The 21,134-nt window shown below is 47.2% G+C and overlaps 1 protein-coding gene across 10 annotated transcripts in view; it reads right to left on the bottom strand.

Moving 5' to 3' along the window:
• The window catches only part of DNM1 (dynamin 1), a 742,836-nt gene that overhangs the window by 656,795 nt on the left and 64,907 nt on the right, over positions 1-21,134 (bottom strand). The window lies entirely within an intron of this gene.

Below are 21,134 nucleotides of genomic sequence, written 5' to 3'. Positions count from 1 at the left end.
ATGGATTCATACACACGTAAGCATGTTAGAGCCGCTTTCAAGGGGGCTGAGGGTGGAGTAAATGTGTTATAGCCCCCTCATATATGGATTCATACACACGTAAGCATCTTACAGCCGCTTTCATGGGGGCTGGAGGGTGGAGTAAATGTGTTATAGCCCCCTCATATATGGATTCATACACACGTAAGCATCTTACAGCCGCTTTCATGGGGGCTGTGGGTGGAGTAAATGTGTTATAGCCCCCTCATATATGGATTCATACACACGTAAGCATCTTATAGCCGCTTTCATGGGGGCTGTGGGTGGAGTAAATGTGTTATAGCCCCTCATATATGGATTCTTACACACGTAAGCATCTTACAGCCGCTTTCATGGGGGCTGGATGGTGGAGTAAATGTGTTATAGCCCCCTCATATATGGATTCATACACACGTAAGCATCTTATAGCCGCTTTCATGGGGGCTGTGGGTGGAGTAAATGTGTTATAGCCCCCTCATATATGGATTCATACACACGTAAGCATCTTATAGCCGCTTTCATGGGGGCTGTGGGTGGAGTAAATGTGTTATAGCCCCCTCATATATGGATTCATACACACGTAAGCATCTTATAGCCGCTTTCATGGGGGCTGTGGGTGGAGTAAATGTGTTATAGCCCCCTCATATATGGATTCATACACACGTAAGCATCTTATAGCCGCTTTCATGGGGGCTGTGGGTGGAGTAAATGTGTTATAGCCCCCTCATATATGGATTCATACACACGTAAGCATCTTATAGCCGCTTTCATGGGGGCTGTGGGTGGAGTAAATGTGTTATAGCCCCCTCATATATGGATTCATACACACGTAAGCATCTTATAGCCGCTTTCATGGGGGCTGATGGTGGAGTAAATGTGTTATAGCCCCCTCATATATGGATTCATACACACGTCAGCATCTTACAGCCGCTTTCATGGGGGCTGATGGTGGAGTAAATGTGTTATAGCCCCCTCATATATGGATTCATACACACGTAAGCATCTTATAGCCGCTTTCATGGGGGCTGGAGGGTGGAGTAAATGTGTTATAGCCCCCTCATATATGGATTCATACACACGTAAGCATCTTACAGCCGCTTTCATGGGGGCTGATGGTGGAGTAAATGTGTTATAGCCCTCTTATATATGGATTCATACACACGTAAGCATCCTATAGCCGCTTTCATGGGGGCTGTGGGTGGAGTAAATGTGTTATAGCCCCTTCATATATGGATTCATACACACGTAAGCATCTTACAGCCGCTTTCATGGGGGCTGAGGGTGGAGTAAGTGTGTTATAGCCCCCTCATATATGGATTCATACACACGTAAGCATCTTACAGCCGCTTTCATGGGGGCTGTGGGTGGAGTAAATGTGTTAATAGCCCCTCATATATGGATTCATACACACGTAAGCATCTTATAGCCGCTTTCATGGGGGCTGAGGGTGGAGTAAATGTGTTATAGCCCCCTCATATATGGATTCATACACACGTAAGCATCTTATAGCCGCTTTCATGGGGGCTGAGGGTGGAGTAAGTGTGTTATAGCCCCCTCATATATGGATTTATACACACGTAAGCATCTTATAGCCGCTTTCATGGGGGCTGAGGGTGGAGTAAGTGTGTTATAGCCCCCTCATATATGGATTCATACACACGTAAGCATCTTACAGCCGCTTTCATGGGGGCTGGAGGTGGAGTAAATGTGTTATAGCCCCTTCATATATGGATTCATACATACGTAAGCATCTTATAGCCGCTTTCATGGGGGCTGTGGGGTGGAGTAAATGTGTTATAGCCCCTCATATATGGATTCATACACACGTAAGCATCTTATAGCTGCTTTCATGGGGGCTGGGGGTGGAGTAAATGTGTTATAGCCCCTCATATATGGATTCATACATACGTACGCATCTTATAGCCGCTTTCATGGGGGCTGTGGGTGGAGTAAATGTGTTATAGCCCCCTCATATATGGATTCATACACACGTAAGCATCTTATAGCCGCTTTCATGGGGGCTGTGGGTGGAGTAAATGTGTTATAGCCCCTCATATATGGATTCATACACACGTAAGCATCTTATAGCCGCTTTCATGGGGGCTGTGGGTGGAGTAAATGTGTTATAGCCCCTCATATATGGATTCATACACATGTAAGCATCTTATAGCCGCTTTCATGGGGGCTGGGGGTGGAGTAAATGTGTTATAGCCCCCTCATATATGGATTCATACACACGTAAGCATCTTATAGCTGCTTTCATGGGGGCTGGGGGTGGAGTAAATGTGCTATAGCCCCCTCATATATGGATTCATACACACGTAAGCATCTTATAGCCGCTTTCATGGGGGCTGTGGGTGGAGTAAATGTGTTATAGCCCCCTCATATATGGATTCATACACACGTAAGCATCTTATAGCCGCTTTCATGGGGGCTGTGGGTGGAGTAAATGTGTTATAGCCCCTCATATATGGATTCATACACACGTAAGCATCTTACAGCCGCTTTCATGGGGGCTGGATGGTGGAGTAAATGTGTTATAGCCCCCTCATATATGGATTCATACACACATAAGCATCTTACAGCCGCTTTCATGGGGGCTGGAGGGTGGAGTAAATGTGTTATAGCCCCTCATATATGGATTCATACACCCGTAAGCATCTTATAGCCGCTTTCATGGGGGCTGTGAGTGGAGTAAATGTGTTATAGCCCCCTCATATATGGATTCATACACACGTCAGCATCTTACAGCCGCTTTCATGGGGGCTGGAGGGTGGAGTAAATGTGTTATAGCCCCCTCATATATGGATTCATACACCCGTAAGCATCTTATAGCCGCTTTCATGGGGGCTGTGAGAGGAGTAAATGTGTTATAGCCCCTCATATATGGATTCATACACACGTAAGCATCCTATAGCCTCTTTCATGGGGGCTGTGGGTGGAGTAAATGTGTTATAGCCCCCTCATATATGGATTCATACACACGTAAGCATCTTATAGCCGCTTTCATGGGGGCTGTGGGTGGAGTAAATGTGTTATAGCCCCTCATATATGGATTCATACACACGTAAGCATCTTACAGCCGCTTTCATGGGGGCTGGAGGGTGGAGTAAATGTGTTATAACCCCCTCATATATGGATTCATACACACGTAAGCATCTTATAGCCGCTTTCATGGGGGCTGTGGGTGGAGTAAATGTGTTATAGCCCCCTCATATATGGATTCATACAGACGTAAGCATCTTATAGCCGCTTTCATGGGGGCTGAGGGTGGAGTAAATGTGTTATAGCCCCTCATATATGGATTCATACACACGTAAGCATCTTATAGCCGCTTTCATGGGGGCTGAGGGTGGAGTAAATGTGTTATAGCCCCCTCATATATGGATTCATACACACGTAAGTATTTTAGAGCCGCTTTCATGGGGGCTGGAGGTGGAGTAAATGTGTTATAGCCCCCTCATATATGGATTCATACACACGTAAGCATCTTATAGCCGCTTTCATGGGGGCTGTGGGTGGAGTAAATGTGTTATAGCCCCTCATATATGGATTCATACACACGTAAGCATTTTAGAGCCGCTTTCATGGCGGCTGATGGTGGAGTAAATGTGTTATAGCCCCCTCATATATGGATTTATACACACGTAAGCATCTTATAGCCGCTTTCATGGGGGCTGTGGGTGGAGTAAATGTGTTATAGCCCCCTCATATATGGATTCATACACACGTAAGCATCTTATAGCCGCTTTCATGGGGGCTGGAGGGTGGAGTAAATGTGTTATAGCCCCCTCATATATGGATTCATACACACGTAAGCATCTTATAGCCTCTTTCATGGGGGCTGAGGGTGGAGTAAATGTGTTATAGCCCCCTCATATATGGATTCATACACACGTAAGCATCTTATAGCCGCTTTCATGGGAGCTGTGGGTGGAGTAAATGTGTTATAGCCCCCTCATATATAGATTCATACACACGTATTATCTTATAGCCGCTTTCATGGGGGCTGTGGGTGGAGTAAATGTGTTATAGCCCCCTCATATATAGATTCATACACACGTAAGCATCTTATAGCCGCTTTCATGGGGGCTGAGGGTGGAGTAAATGTGTTATAGCCCCCTCATATATGGATTCATACACACGTAAGCATCTTACAGCTGCTTTCATGGGGGCTGTGAGAGGAGTAAATGTGTTATAGCCCCTCATATATGGATTCATACACACGTAAGCATCCTATAGCCTCTTTCATGGGGGCTGTGGGTGGAGTAAATGTGTTATAGCCCCCTCATATATGGATTCATACACACGTAAGCATCTTATAGCCGCTTTCATGGGGGCTGTGGGTGGAGTAAATGTGTTATAGCCCCTCATATATGGATTCATACACACGTAAGCATCTTACAGCCGCTTTCATGGGGGCTGGAGGGTGGAGTAAATGTGTTATAACCCCCTCATATATGGATTCATACACACGTAAGCATCTTATAGCCGCTTTCATGGGGGCTGTGGGTGGAGTAAATGTGTTATAGCCCCCTCATATATGGATTCATACAGACGTAAGCATCTTATAGCCGCTTTCATGGGGGCTGAGGGTGGAGTAAATGTGTTATAGCCCCTCATATATGGATTCATACACACGTAAGCATCTTATAGCCGCTTTCATGGGGGCTGAGGGTGGAGTAAATGTGTTATAGCCCCCTCATATATGGATTCATACACACGTAAGTATTTTAGAGCCGCTTTCATGGGGGCTGGAGGTGGAGTAAATGTGTTATAGCCCCCTCATATATGGATTCATACACACGTAAGCATCTTATAGCCGCTTTCATGGGGGCTGTGGGTGGAGTAAATGTGTTATAGCCCCTCATATATGGATTCATACACACGTAAGCATTTTAGAGCCGCTTTCATGGCGGCTGATGGTGGAGTAAATGTGTTATAGCCCCCTCATATATGGATTTATACACACGTAAGCATCTTATAGCCGCTTTCATGGGGGCTGTGGGTGGAGTAAATGTGTTATAGCCCCCTCATATATGGATTCATACACACGTAAGCATCTTATAGCCGCTTTCATGGGGGCTGGAGGGTGGAGTAAATGTGTTATAGCCCCCTCATATATGGATTCATACACACGTAAGCATCTTATAGCCTCTTTCATGGGGGCTGAGGGTGGAGTAAATGTGTTATAGCCCCCTCATATATGGATTCATACACACGTAAGCATCTTATAGCCGCTTTCATGGGAGCTGTGGGTGGAGTAAATGTGTTATAGCCCCCTCATATATAGATTCATACACACGTATTATCTTATAGCCGCTTTCATGGGGGCTGTGGGTGGAGTAAATGTGTTATAGCCCCCTCATATATAGATTCATACACACGTAAGCATCTTATAGCCGCTTTCATGGGGGCTGAGGGTGGAGTAAATGTGTTATAGCCCCCTCATATATGGATTCATACACACGTAAGCATCTTACAGCTGCTTTCATGGGGGCTGTGGGTGGAGTAAATGTGTTATAGCCCCTCATATATGGATTCATACACACGTAAGCATCCTATAGCCTCTTTCATGGGGGCTGTGGGTGGAGTAAATGTGTTATAGCCCCCTCATATATGGATTCATACACACGTAAGCATCTTACAGCCGCTTTCATGGGGGCTGAGGGTGGAGTAAGTGTGTTATAGCCCCCTCATATATTGATTCATACACACGTCAGCATCTTACAGCCGCTTTCATGGGGGCTGATGGTGGAGTAAATGTGTTATAGCCCCTCATATATGGATTCATACACACGTAAGCATCCTATAGCCTCTTTCATGGGGGCTGTGGGTGGAGTAAATGTGTTATAGCCCCCTCATATATGGATTCATACACACGTAAGCATCTTATAGCCGCTTTCATGGGGGCTGTGGGTGGAGTAAATGTGTTATAGCCCCCTCATATATGGATTCATACACACGTAAGCATCTTATAGCCGCTTTCATGGGGGCTGTGGGTGGAGTAAATGTGTTATAGCCCCCTCATATATGGATTCATACACACGTAAGCATCTTATAGCCGCTTTCATGGGGGCTGATGGTGGAGTAAATGTGTTATAGCCCCCTCATATATGGATTCATACACACGTCAGCATCTTACAGCCGCTTTCATGGGGGCTGATGGTGGAGTAAATGTGTTATAGCCCCCTCATATATTGATTCATACACACGTCAGCATCTTACAGCCGCTTTCATGGGGGTTGATGGTGGAGTAAGTGTGTTATAGCCCCCTCATATATGGATTCATACACACGTAAGCATCTTGTAGCCGCTTTCATGGGGGTTGATGGTGGAGTAAATGTGTTATAGCCCCCTCATATGGATTCATACACACGTCAGCATCTTACAGCCGCTTTCATGGGGGCTGATGGTGGAGTAAATGTGTTATAGCCCCCTCATATATGGATTCATACACACGTCAGCATCTTACAGCCGCTTTCATGGGGGCTGATGGTGGAGTAAATGTGTTATAGCCCCTCATATATGAATTCATACACACGTCAGCATCTTATAGCCGCTTTCATGGGGGCTGAGGGTGGAGTAAATGTGTTATAGCCCTCTCATATATGGATTCATACACACGTAAGCATCTTATAGCCGCTTTCATGGGGGCTGAGGGTGGAGTAAATGTGTTATAGCCCCCTCATATATGGATTCATACACACGTAAGCATCTTACAGCCGCTTTCATGGGGGCTGAGGGTGGAGTAAATGTGTTATAGCCCTCTCATATATCGATTCATACACACGTAAGCATCTTATAGCCGCTTTCATGGGGGCTGATGGTGGAGTAAATGTGTTATAGCCCCCTCATATATGGATTCATACACACGTAAGCATCTTATAGCCGCTTTCATGGGGGCTGTGGGTGGAGTAAGTGTGTTATAGCCCCCTCATATATGGATTCATAGACACGTAAGCATCTTATAGCCGCTTTCATGGGGGCTGGAGGGTGGAGTAAATGTGTTATAGCCCCCTCATATATTGATTCATACACACATCAGCATCTTATAGCCGCTGTCATGGGGGCTCTGGGTGGAGTAAATGTGTTATAGCCCCTCATATATGGATTCATACACACGTAAGCATCTTATAGCCGCTTTCATGGGGGCTGTGGGTGGAGTAAATGTGTTATAGCCCCCTCATATATGGATTCATACACACGTAAGCATCTTATAGCCGCTTTCATGGGGGCTGGAGGGTGGAGTAAATGTGTTATAGCCCCCTCATATATAGATTCATACACACGTAAGCATCTTACAGCCGCTTTCATGGGGGCTGTGGGTGGAGTAAATGTGTTATAGCCCCCTCATATATAGATTCATACACACGTAAGCATCTTACAGCCGCTTTCATGGGGGCTGGAGGGTGGAGTAAATGTGTTATAGCCCCCTCATATATGCATTCATACACACGTAAGCATCTTATAGCCGCTTTCATGGGGGCTGTGGGTGGAGTAAATGTGTTATAGCCCCTCATATATGGATTCATACACACGTAAGCATCTTATAGCCGCTTTCATGGGGGCTGTGGGTGGAGTAAATGTGTTATAGCCCCCTCATATATGGATTCATACACACGTAATCATCTTACAGTCTCTTTCATGGGGGCTGGGGGGTGGAGTAAATGTGTTATAGCCCCCTCATATATTGATTCATACACACGTCAGCATCTTACAGCCGCTTTCATGGGGGCTGATGGTGGAGTAAATGTGTTATAGCCCCCTCATATATGGATTCATACACACGTAAGCATCTTACAGCCGCTTTCATGGGGGCTGAGGGTGGAGTAAGTGTGTTATAGCCCCCTCATATATTGATTCATACACACGTCAGCATCTTACAGCCGCTTTCATGGGGGCTGATGGTGGAGTAAATGTGTTATAGCCCCTCATATATGGATTCATACACACGTAAGCATCCTATAGCCTCTTTCATGGGGGCTGTGGGTGGAGTAAATGTGTTATAGCCCCCTCATATATGGATTCATACACACGTAAGCATCTTACAGCCGCTTTCATGGGGGCTGAGGGTGGAGTAAGTGTGTTATAGCCCCCTCATATATTGATTCATACACACGTCAGCATCTTACAGCCGCTTTCATGGGGGCTGATGGTGGAGTAAATGTGTTATAGCCCCTCATATATGGATTCATACACATGTAAGCATCCTATAGCCTCTTTCATGGGGGCTGTGGGTGGAGTAAATGTGTTATAGCCCCCTCATATATGGATTCATACACACGTAAGCATCTTATAGCCGCTTTCATGGGGGCTGTGGGTGGAGTAAATGTGTTATAGCCCCCTCATATATGGATTCATACACACGTAAGCATCTTATAGCCGCTTTCATGGGGGCTGTGGGTGGAGTAAATGTGTTATAGCCCCCTCATATATGGATTCATACACACGTAAGCATCTTATAGCCGCTTTCATGGGGGCTGATGGTGGAGTAAATGTGTTATAGCCCCCTCATATATGGATTCATACACACGTCAGCATCTTACAGCCGCTTTCATGGGGGCTGATGGTGGAGTAAATGTGTTATAGCCCCCTCATATATTGATTCATACACACGTCAGCATCTTACAGCCGCTTTCATGGGGGTTGATGGTGGAGTAAGTGTGTTATAGCCCCCTCATATATGGATTCATACACACGTAAGCATCTTATAGCCGCTTTCATGGGGGCTGGAGGGTGGAGTAAATGTGTTATAGCCCCCTCATATATTGATTCATACACACATCAGCATCTTATAGCCGCTGTCATGGGGGCTCTGGGTGGAGTAAATGTGTTATAGCCCCTCATATATGGATTCATACACACGTAAGCATCTTATAGCCGCTTTCATGGGGGCTGTGGGTGGAGTAAATGTGTTATAGCCCCCTCATATATGGATTCATACACACGTAAGCATCTTATAGCCGCTTTCATGGGGGCTGGAGGGTGGAGTAAATGTGTTATAGCCCCCTCATATATAGATTCATACACACGTAAGCATCTTACAGCCGCTTTCATGGGGGCTGTGGGTGGAGTAAATGTGTTATAGCCCCCTCATATATAGATTCATACACACGTAAGCATCTTACAGCCGCTTTCATGGGGGCTGTGGGTGGAGTAAATGTGTTATAGCCCCCTCATATATGCATTCATACACACGTAAGCATCTTATAGCCGCTTTCATGGGGGCTGTGGGTGGAGTAAATGTGTTATAGCCCCTCATATATGGATTCATACACACGTAAGCATCTTATAGCCGCTTTCATGGGGGCTGTGGGTGGAGTAAATGTGTTATAGCCCCCTCATATATGGATTCATACACACGTAATCATCTTACAGTCTCTTTCATGGGGGCTGGGGGGTGGAGTAAATGTGTTATAGCCCCCTCATATATGGATTCATACACACGTAAGCATGTTAGAGCCGCTTTCATGGGGGCAGTGGGTGGAGTAAATGTGTTATAGCCCCCTCATATATGGATTCATACACACGTAAGCATCTTAGAGCCGCTTTCATGGGGGCTGTGGGTGGAGTAAATGTGTTATAGCCCCTCATATATGGTTTCACACACACGTAAGCATCTTAGAGCCGCTTTCATGGGGGCAGTGGGTGGAGTAAATGTGTTATAGCCCCCTCATATATGGATTCACACACACGTAAGCATCTTAGAGCCGCTTTTATGGGGGCTGTGGGTGGAGTAAATGTGTTATAGCCCCCTCATATATGGATTCATACACACGTAAGCATCTTATAGCCGCTTTCATGGGGGCTGAGGGTGGAGTAAATGTGTTATAGCCCCCTCATATATGGATTCATACACACGTAAGCATCTTATAGCCGCTTTTATGGGGGCTGTGGGTGGAGTAAATGTGTTATAGCCCCTCATATATGGATTCATACACACGTAAGCATCTTATAGCCGCTTTTATGGGGGCTGTGGGTGGAGTAAATGTGTTATAGTCCCCTCATATATGGATTCATACAGACGTAAGCATCTTACAGTCTCTTTCATGGGGGCTGTGGGTGGAGTAAACGTGTTATAGCACCCTCATATATGGATTCATACTCACGTAAGCATCTTATAGCCGCTTTGATGGGGGCTGTGGGTGGAGTAAATGTGTTATAGCCCCCTCATATATGGATTCATACACACGCAAGCATCTTATAGCCGCTTTCATGGGGGCTGGAGGGTGGAGTAAATGTGTTATAGCCCCCTCATATATTGATTACTACACACATCAGCATCTTATAGCCGCTTTCATGGGGGCTGAGGGTGGAGTAAATGTGTTATAGCCCCCTCATATATGGATTCATACACACGTCAGCATCTTATAGCCGATTTCATGGGGGCTGGATTTACCATACTCATTTGCCAGCATTTGTCACCAGTAACAAACGCATTCTTAGGCCTTTACGTGGCTAGATGCTCATCTGCACAGCGTCATTGCACAGAATAAACAGCAGTTAGGGCTGACTTTCCGGTCTGCCACGGCTTCTTAATCCCCTCTGTGCGGGGGGGGGGGGGTAATTCCCCCGCTGTGCTGAAGCGCGGGGAGGGCGCGCGCAGCGCCCCGGTGCTCATGACGAGATCAGCTCGTCATGAGGCACGGTTCTCGTGCTCGTGTGCTTATGACGAGCTGAGCTCGTCATGACCACACCCGTTCCCCTGGAACGCTGAGCACAGGAGGGGAAGTATCCCCATGTGTGAGCGTTCCACGGCTCATGACGAGCTGAGCTCGTCATGAGTACCGGAGCGCCGTGCCTCATGACAAGCTCGTCATTAGCATGGAAGAGGTTAATGCCGCTTGAGCAGAGAAACGCAGCTCCTCCCACAGAGGCCACGCCCACCCCCAGCAGCTCACCGGGCCAGTGGCGGGAACCTCAAGGTGATTTAAACTGAATGCTGCACCAGACGCGCATCGGGCTGCTAAAGGCAAGCCCATCTGCGCCCGTCCGAGTCCGGAACGCAGCCAGGGCCAGAAATGCTGCCGGCACCAAACCAAATCTCCAATACACCAGGGAAGAACTACTTGCCCTTAACTCACAGGTTAGCAACTGCTAAGCCCCACCACTTACAGAAATGATTAAAGGCCCCCTTACTTGTTTCACCCGTAAACGTACTATCAACCACGAGTTCAGCACTATGGCGGAACATATCGTTCCTCCCAAGGGCAAGACTCACTATAAACAGGTTCAGTGCAGCCTTATAAACGCAAGATCCTTAGCATAAAACGCTCTACACATCCAGGACTTGTTGACAGACTACAACTATGACTGCCTCTTTGTCACCAAAACATGGTTGACAGAATGCTCCAATCCAGATATACCCCTGGGGAAGGGCTTTCACTATACCATCTCTAGATTGGATAGAAATGGTCAAAAGGGAGGAGAAATAGCTATAATCTGAAATGCTCTGTCCCCAATATCACTGAAGGATTAGTTACTTACCTGTAATCCTAGTTCTCTTCCAGGGGTATCCTCATCAAAGTCATAAGCATTAGAATATTCCCGCCCATGTGCGGGACCCCGGAAACACTATATTATATGTGCCCCACATATATATACTCATATATATATAAATACATATATATATATATAACATGCAATAGCAGCCAATAAAAACAGAGCTGAAATATGCTGTGTAGAATTTCCACCATACATGTAATAATAATAAGCATTAGAAACATGAGAAACAACACAAAGTTTGTTTTAGAAACTGTTTTAATGCTCAGAAAGCAGTAGAAATTCTTATAACTCACTGGAAGCATAGAAAGCTCCCAGGCTGCATTGCAAACACACAGTCTAAAAAGACTGAAAAGCTAACCTGTAGCTACATAGCAATAAACTGACACCGTGCCTTTAAGGCACTCATGACCTCCAGTATCCCATCATGCCTCAGGGGTGACAGTTAGGTCAGTTGTTCTTTTCGGAGACTGAAAATAAACCCAATAACAAATAGGTTAACCATATCTCCTTATTAAAGAATGTCCTTTGCCCGGGGAGGTGGGAGGGTTGCTTATGACTTTGATGAGGATACCCCTGGAAGAGAACTAGGATTACAGGTAAGTAACTAATCCTTCTCTTCCAGGGGATCCTCATCAATAGTCATAAGCATTAGAATAGAATAGCGAGCCTCACCTCATCTCCCTGCGGGCAAAGGAGTAACAATACAGTAATAAACCATATTAAGCCTAGTATTCACTAAGCTTGTACAGGCCGTAGGCTACCCAAATAGATTCCTCAAAGAGGCTTGTCCTACTTGAGTATCGGCCCTGGAATCAGACTCGAGACAGTAATGTCTCGTAAAGGTATGAACTGATTTCCAAGTCGCAGCCTTGCATATCTCTGACATTGGAATGTCGTGCAAGAAGGCTACTGTAGCGGCCTTCCCTCTAGTGGAATGCGCTTTGGGTGACTGCAACAAAGGCTTGCCTGCAAGCTGATAAGCCAATTTAATGCAAGAGACAATCCATCTCGCGATGGACCTCTTGGCCGCTGGAAAACCTGTTCGCATTGAACCATAGTTCACAAACAGTTGATCCGTTTTCCTAATCCCTTTGGTCATTTCCAAATAGAACTTGAGCACTCTTTTAAGATCTAAGGAGTGAAGTGACCGCTCGGCTGGGGTCGTAGGATTTGGAAAAAATGAAGGGAGGGAAATGGACTGATTTATATGAAAATCAGAGATGACTTTAGGTAGGAAAGCTGGATGAGCCCTTAGGACTACCCTATTGTGATGAAAGATAGTGTATGGTTCTTTCGCACAGAGAGCTTGAATCTCGCTGACTCTGCGAGCAGAGGTAATCGCCACCAAAAAGGCCGCCTTCCAAGAGAGATGTTGCAAAGAGGCCTTGTGGATGGGCTCAAAAGGTGGTGACATTAACCTGGATAGAACCAGGTTTAATTCCCATGGAGGAGAAGGATTTCGCACAGGGGGATACACTTTCTTCAACCCCTGGAGGAAGTCCTTAACCACTGGAACCTGAAAGAAAGAAACCTGATCTGGTGATTTTCTGTATGCTACTATGGCTGACAAATGCACCCTAATAGAAGCGTATTTCAAACCAGCAGTAGCTAGGGAAAGGAGGTATGGCAAGATGACGTCCTCCTGTCCTTTAGTCGGATCAAGGTGATGATCCCTACACCATAGGAAAAACCGCTTCTACTTAAACGCATAGGACGTTCTCGTGGAAGGTCTCTTAGCCTCCTTTAAAATGTTCATGCACTCAGGAGGCAAGTTCAAATGTCCATATTGCAGGACCTCAGGAGCCATGCTGTTAGGTTCAATGATGGGAGGTTGGGATGCATTATCCTCCCGTTCATTTTGCTCAACAGGTCCGGCCTGCAAGGGAGTCGTCTGTGTGGACACACAGACAGATGTAGAAGGTCCGGGTACCACCACTGCCGCGGCCAATCCGGAGCTATCAGGATCATTTCCATGTTCGACCTGCAGAGCTTGGAAACTACTCTCGGAATCAGAGCCAGGGGAGGAAACGCGTAAGCGAACGTCCCTGACCAATCCATCAGCAGAGCATTCCCCTGAGTCCCTGGCCGGTGGAACCTGGACGCGAAGGCGTGGCATTTGGAGTTTTCGTCGTCTGCAAACAAATCTATGGTTGGACGACCCCAGCAACGAAAAAGCTCTTCCACCACATCGTCGTTTAGCACCCAGTCTGGCTGATCTTCGAAGTGCCTGCTGAGTGCGTCTGCTTTTACGTTCAACTCGCCTGGCAGGTGCACCGCCACTATCGTGAGGCCTCGAGAGAGGAGCCAATGCCAGATTGCCTGAGCCTCTCGAGACAGAGGGCGAGATATTGTGCCTCCTTGTTTGTTCAGATAGAACATGGTGGTCGTGTTGTCCGTCTGAACTAGGACTGAGTTGGACTCTATCGCTGGTAAAAACGCTTTGAGAGCCAGGAATACCGCTCTGAGTTCCAGCATATTGATGTGGTATGTCTGCTCCTGCGCAGACCACAGGCCTTGAATCTGAAGCGGACCCATATGCGCTCCCCAACCTTGTAGAGAGGCATCCGTCACTATCGACTGGTTTGGAAGAGGCTGGTGAAACCGAACCCCCACCAGCAGATTCTTTCTCCGTGTCCACCATTTGATGGCGTCTTTCGTCGCTTGGGAGAGCTTGATGCGATCCTCCCAAAGTCCTGTCGCCTGGTCCCATTGATCCTCCAGGGCCTGCTGTAGAGGCCGCATTCTCAGCCTTGCGTTTGGAATGAGAAAGATGCAGGATGCCATGGAACCCAGCAGGGATGCGACTTGTCGGGCTGTTGGAAGCCGAGAGTCTATCAGAATTCCACATTTCTGGTTCAGGGAAAAAAGTCTCTCCTCCGAAGGAAACGCTTTTCCCACTTTTGTGTCCAGAACGGAGCCTAGGTAGTGAATTGACTGTGTAGGCCGCTGGACTGACTTCTCCAGATTCACATGGAGACCGAGCCTGTGCAATTGGAGAAGACACAGATGTAGATCGTGCTTTACCCGCACTGGAGACGGACCTTTTAGGAGCCAGTCGTCCAAGTATGGGTATAGGAAGAGTCCCTTCTTGTGCAGAAAAGCCGCCACCACAGCCATGCATTTGGTGAAGACTCGTGGTGCGGACTTGAGACCGAAGGGTAGCACCGTGTACTGATAGTGTTTGTTCCCTACGACAAACCTCAAGTACTTGCGATGTTGTTGAGCAATTCGGATGTGAAAGTACGCATCTTGCAAGTCCACCGAACACATCCAATCTCCGACTTGAAGATGTGGGCATATTTGGTGAAGAGCCAGCATGCGGAACTTTTCTCTGATCATGATCTTGTTTAGAAGTCGTAGATCGAGTATTGGTCTGAACTTGTCCTCCTGATCTTTTTTGGGGACAAGAAAGTACCTGGAGTAAACTCCCTTTCCTCTTAGAGCGAGAGGAACCTCCTCTATCGCTCGCTTTTGTAGTAGGACTGTTACCTCTCTTCGGAGCAAGCTTAGTTGGTGAGGGAAAGCGCTCTTTGGAGGTATGTTCTTTGGAGGAGCAAGGAAACATAGTTTGTATCCATTGCGCAGTATATTCAGCACCCACTGATCCTTGGTGATGCTGACCCACTCTGCCAGGTGTTGTGAAGCACTTCCTCCCACTGGAGTGGGCAACGGCGCCAGAGGAAGCCACTGATCAGGCTTTTCCTCCTCTTGTAGTGGTAGAGGATTGTTGATGACCTCCTCTACCTCTGCCAGGTTTACCTCTAAACTGGGGTTTTCCTTGGGCTTTACTTTGGGACCATTGAGGGGTTTGAACCCTCTGTTGAGCCCTTCTCCCCCTGTTGGGCTTGAAACGACGCTTGAACTCTTTCTTCTTTTCCAAGCCCACCGCTTTCACTGTGTCCAGTTCCGTCTTCATTCGGGTCATTTCTTCGTCCGCATGCTCACCGAAAGGACAGGACAGCACCATCCGCAGCCGTGCTTATCATCTGATTCGCCACCAGACATCCTTCAGTCACGGTCTCTTCAAAGTCCTGCTGGTCTTCTTTTGGCAGCTTGGCTTTGAACCTTTCCATAGAGTCCCATAAGGCTCTGTCGTACCGACCCAGAAGTGCAGCCGCACTAGAAACCTTAAGAGTCGACGCAGCTGAGTTGCAAACTTTGCGACCCCAGGAGTCTTGCGTCTTGCTGTCCTTGTCTGGGGGGACGGAAGAAGAACCTGCCACTGCGTGTATCTTCCTCGCCGCCGCCGCCACAATAACAGAGTCTGCTGGCGGGTCCGATCTTACAAAAACCGGGTCAGAAGAGGCCGGTTTGTATTTCTTTTGGATGCGGGCTGGAACCGCTCTGATAGCCGCCGGAGTTAGGAATACCTCCTTGACAGGATCTATAATCCCCGGAACTAATGGCAGTAGAGGACGGGTGATCGCCTTTTTGTGTAAAGTCTCAAAAATGACTGTCGTGGTAACCTGAGGGACAGACATCTCAATGTTCAGCTTCTGAGCTCCTCTTTGCAAGACGTCCAGATACGTGCCAATGTCATCCACTGGGGAGGATCGGGACGTAGGACTGTCCGTCAAAGTAGGGGAGTAGTCCCTCTTGGAAGACCTGGTAGAAGAGGTAGAGGAAGTAGACGGAGTTTGTCGACGTCTACGGTGGACACTGTGTCTCCTCTCTTTGGATCGTTTCGAACGCACTTCTTGTCTAGGAGAGCGAGACCTGACCCGCTCCTCTGGGTCTTTTCTGGGAGATCGGGTCCTTCTGGGAGATCTAGTTGGTGTTCTCACCGGAGATTTGCGCCTGGGAGGGCTATGCTTGTCCATCTCCTCCACTAGATCCTGAAGAGGAGACCTGTGCTGCGAGCTGGCGTAGTCCTGCATACGTTTTGCAGCCCCAGAATCTCTCCAATGATCCAAAGACCTATACCATCTAGGTGAAAGTCTGACTTTATCCGCCCACGGGTCCGTCCGACGCTCAGGTGACTTGCGTACTGGACTTCTGGACTTCGAAGATGTAGTTGAGGAGCCAGAGGACCTTGAGGTGGAATGACGGGAAGCTGACTCCGTTACCATCACCACATCTGAACATCTCGACGCCGAGCGATCTTCCCTCGTGGTCGAGTGCTTTCGGGGAGTCGGCGGATCAAACAATCTTGTTTTTGAATGTCTATGCGAGGATGTATGGTCTCTCGACGTCGAGCGGCGATGAGCAGCCGCCGACGGAGTTCCACATCTCGACGTCGAACGGTGAGTACCGGCCGTCGACGGAGCCCTCTCCCTCGACGTCGAACGACGATGCCCAGTCGTCGACGGAAGTCTCGACGTCGAACGACGATGTCCTGTTGTCGACGAAGCACCCTGCCTCGACGTCGAGTGACGATGTCTAATCGTCGACGGAGGTCTTTCTCTCGACGTCGAACGGTGATGATCAGCCGCCGACAGAGATTTGTGCCTCGACGTCGAATGTCTGTGCGACGACGGTGGAGGGGTATTGGACACCCTCGACGCCGAGAGCTGACGAGACACCGACGGAGACTGCATCCTCGACGCCGATCGACTCTTCCCTGTCGACAGCGGAGGGGTCTTGGTCCTCGACGCCGAACGTCGCTTCTTCGACGACGGCGGAGGAGTCACACTTCGACGCCGGTCGACGTCTGGATGACGACGGCGGAGGGGTGACCTCCCTCGACGTCGGTCGTCGCCTGGTTGACGACGGCGGAGGGGTCCTGGATCTCGACGCCGACCGTCGCCCGGTTGACGGCGGCGGAGTTCCCTTCCTCGACGTCAGACGTCGCCCGGTTGACGCCGACGGAGGGGATTTCGACGATGGAACTGGATCCTTCGACGTCGTCGACGTACCTGGTCTTCTCTTCGACGACGAGCCCGCCGTCGACGGTAGTTTAAACGATGAATGATCCACCGGTGGTTCTTTTCTCAGCGCCGAGCCCGACGCTGAGGGTGAGGGGTGTGAAGACTTCTTTCTGGAAGATGAATGAGTCTTCTTGGAGCCCTTCCTCACCGGAGATCTTCCTCTTGATGACCTATGAGTTAGGCCATAAATGCGAATCCTCTCCCTGTCTTTTAAAGTTCTTCCTGACAGGTGTTCACAATGAGGACAGGTGCCTGGAACATGTTCCTCAGGCAGACACAGGATACAGACGTCGTGGTTGTCTGACTTGGCCTTCTTGTTGCCACAAGAAGGGCATTTGTCAAAGAGTGAAGGCATTTTCAGGAGAAAATGCTCCCCAAATTGACTGAAAAAGACAGTATCTTACTTGACTAGATGTTAAATGTCGAGTAAGAACAAAAAATTGTCAAAAGTGAAGAGTTTTTCTGTCAAAAAACAGGAAAATTAGTGGAGCTGTGTAACCAGGGTCCTTCTCTGAAGGAGCCGGAAAGAACAACTGACCTAACTGTCACCCCTGAGGCATGATGGGATACTGGGGGTCATGAGTGCCTTAAAGGCACGGTGTCAGTTTATTGCTATGTAGCTACAGGTTAGCTTTTCAGTCTTTTTAGACTGTGTGTTTGCAATGCAGCCTGGGAGCTTTCTATGCTTCCAGTGAGTTATAAGAATTTCTACTGCTTTCTGAGCATTAAAACAGTTTCTAAAACAAACTTTGTGTTGTTTCTCATGTTTCTAATGCTTATTATTATTACATGTATGGTGGAAATTCTACACAGCATATTTCAGCTCTGTTTTTATTGGCTGCTATTGCATGTTATATATATATATATATGTATTTATATATATATGAGTATATATATGTGGGGCACATATAATATAGTGTTTCCGGGGTCCCGCACATGGGCGGGAATATTCTAATGCTTATGACTTTGATGAGGATCCCCTGGAAGAGAACTGAAGAATGCAGCACGTTTCTGCTTTAATGTTAAATTAGACAACTGCACCACGCTCGCAGGGGCTCATGTGTACAGCCCCTGGGATCAGTGGGTACATTTTTAGATACCTTGGGAGAAAGTCTAAGCTCCCTTGTGGTCCGATACTCAAATTTCACAATCCTAGGTGATTTTAATCTTCATCTCGAAGCTGTCGATACTCCCAATACAAAAACCTTCATAGAAATCAAACACAATGGGGCTAAAACAACAGACACAGGCAGGACATACCCTTGAAGGAATATGCACTAATGCCGCTAATCTAACTGTTCCCCCTCCAGTCACGATAACTTGGTCAGACCATAAGTTAATTCCCTTCAAATTAGTCTATGATACTGTCCAAACGGAAAAAAATGCCAGCAAATCGGGCCCACACGTAAATGGAATACCATACTATCAATTTCCGATTTACAGAGCATGGCAGAAACCACCAGACCTATCCTCACCAGAAATCCGGAGACTGACAATAACCTATTTAATGAATAGATGCTGTCAATGATCAACACTTTAGCCCCAGTAAAGAGGGGAGAGGAGTTGGCCTAACGGCTAGGGCGCTCGACCTCGGACCTGGGGATCTGGGTTCGAGTCTCGGTAACGACGCCAAAAACCTCCTGTGATTCTGGGCAAATCACTTAATCTCCCCGTGCCTAAAATGAAAGTAACTGGAAACGTAAAGTGTAACGTAACTGGAAAAATATGTAAAGCGCTCTGATACCTGATTCGGTTCGGGTCTAGTTCGCGCTATATAAAACTCTGCAAAAAAAAAAAAAAAAAAAAAGAAAGAAAAAAACACCATCAACAAAAAATCAGCCCCTTGGTTTACCCCTCATTTGAAAGCCTTAAAAGAACTTTGCAGACAAGCAGAAAAACAATGGAGGAAACACTATGAGGTTGAAGATATGAAGCTTTTCAAATCAGCACTCCGAGCATACCAACAACAAATAAAATAGAAAAAAAGATGCACTATGCTAATCTAAAACAGGGCAGATGATAATCAAAAAACTATCTTTATCCTTCACTAACCCCACAAACCTAGATCGTGAAAGCCCTCCTCACAGGACCTATGTGATGACATTGATGAGTTCTTTGACAAGAAAATCAAAGACCCAAAGAAAGATTTTACTAACAGACCACCCCAGCCAAACAAAGCCCAAGCGGTAGGAACAAAAAAGGAACTCACATGTTTTAAGGAAATAAATCTAGAACAATCTAGGTAGGCCATCCTCTCCTGTAAGTCAGGCTCACCTTTCTACCCATGCCCTCCGAAAACCCTACACGCATTGGTAGACACTGTAAATCTCGTCATCAATCAGATTATTAATGCCACCTTCAGGCTAGCAAAAAACCCGGATATCTGGAAAATTGCTGCTGTAAAGCCAGTCCAAAAAAAGAAACTTCCCAACCCCACCACTCTTTCCAACCGCAGACCTATCTCACTACTACCATGCCTTAGTAAAATTGCGGAGAAACCAGTCAATGCCCAACTTAATGACTTCCTGGTTTGTGGTTCTGAAAAATATGGATCCGTAATAGTACCGGACTCGAGAATAAAAACTTCGTCGAAATAGGACGAATTTGGTATCAAAAGACCGAGAATGACGAGTACATCAAGTACATGTATTTTCGGCATATTCGAGTGACGATTTCACCTCGAAATCGCCATTTGCCTTCTAAACCCTTAGCTGCATGTTGCCCTCTACCTAGGCCTTAATCCAGTCGAATTTGATTCCACAAGGACACATACTCCTTAATCGACTTCTTCCTGACCCCAGTACAAGTTAGAACCATTGCCCCAGGCCGAGCTCGTTAGGTCAGTTCCCTCCCAGTGGCCAAGCAAGATAGTATCTAGGCCCAACCGGCCATAAAACCATTTCAGCACGCACACCTGCCATATCTCGCTCACATCTTTCTTCACTCCTTTCTCCTCACTTATTTTATGGTGGGGAGGTGACCATTTTTATTAGGGGTCCAGCGATATCTGATGAAATGTTGGGCCTTGCCGGATGATTTGTTATGGGCAGCACGACGTGAAATATGTACATGTCATCATGACTCTGCTTTTCTTTTTGTAATCAGTAACCATAAACGAAATACCGCGCACCCAAGGAATGTTTCGCCAAAGGGTGAATCTTAGGTATAAGAAGAGAAGCCTGACTTCATGAAAGTGTGCAGTCTCCTGAATATACTTGTATCGTACTTCTAGGACCCTGTCACCTTGGTTGCAGCCAATAAACGAATCTTTGACTTCACCTGGAAGACTCTGAAGTTTCTGTGGGTCTGACTCAGGAGAACCCGAGGTCTTTGGTGTGTTGATCCCCTGGCACCGCTGGGTTACCGGTTCGGTACCGGTTCCTAAAAACCCAGTACCTCATTTGGCGCCCAGCGTTGGAGCGATTCCAGTGGTACCAATCAGCCTGAAGATCGTGAGGAGCTTCGTGTGAAAATTCCGGAGGAGGGCCCACCACCTCATCGACCCCTGCATGTCGACGTGGTCCGAAGGTCTTTACTACGAGGTTCCCCGCTTCCCGACGGCTACAAGGACTGCTGCCCTGGCTATCGCCCTGATGTTGGACCCTTGACATTTTCGGTAGAGCGAAACGCTGAGACGAGTCTTCTGGTGAAGCCATCGATAATTTTCAGTTAAGTATAAGTGGAGCGTCTCCTAGTCCTTAGTTGGACTTACTTTGTGATATCTTAGAGATACATAAAGGT

The sequence above is a fragment of the Lissotriton helveticus genome, chromosome 5_2 (assembly GCF_964261635.1).
Source record: "Lissotriton helveticus chromosome 5_2, aLisHel1.1, whole genome shotgun sequence".
Taxonomy (NCBI): domain Eukaryota; kingdom Metazoa; phylum Chordata; class Amphibia; order Caudata; family Salamandridae; genus Lissotriton; species Lissotriton helveticus.
The sequence above is the reverse complement of the archived record's forward strand: the minus strand, read 5'-3'. Positions and strand labels throughout refer to the sequence as shown.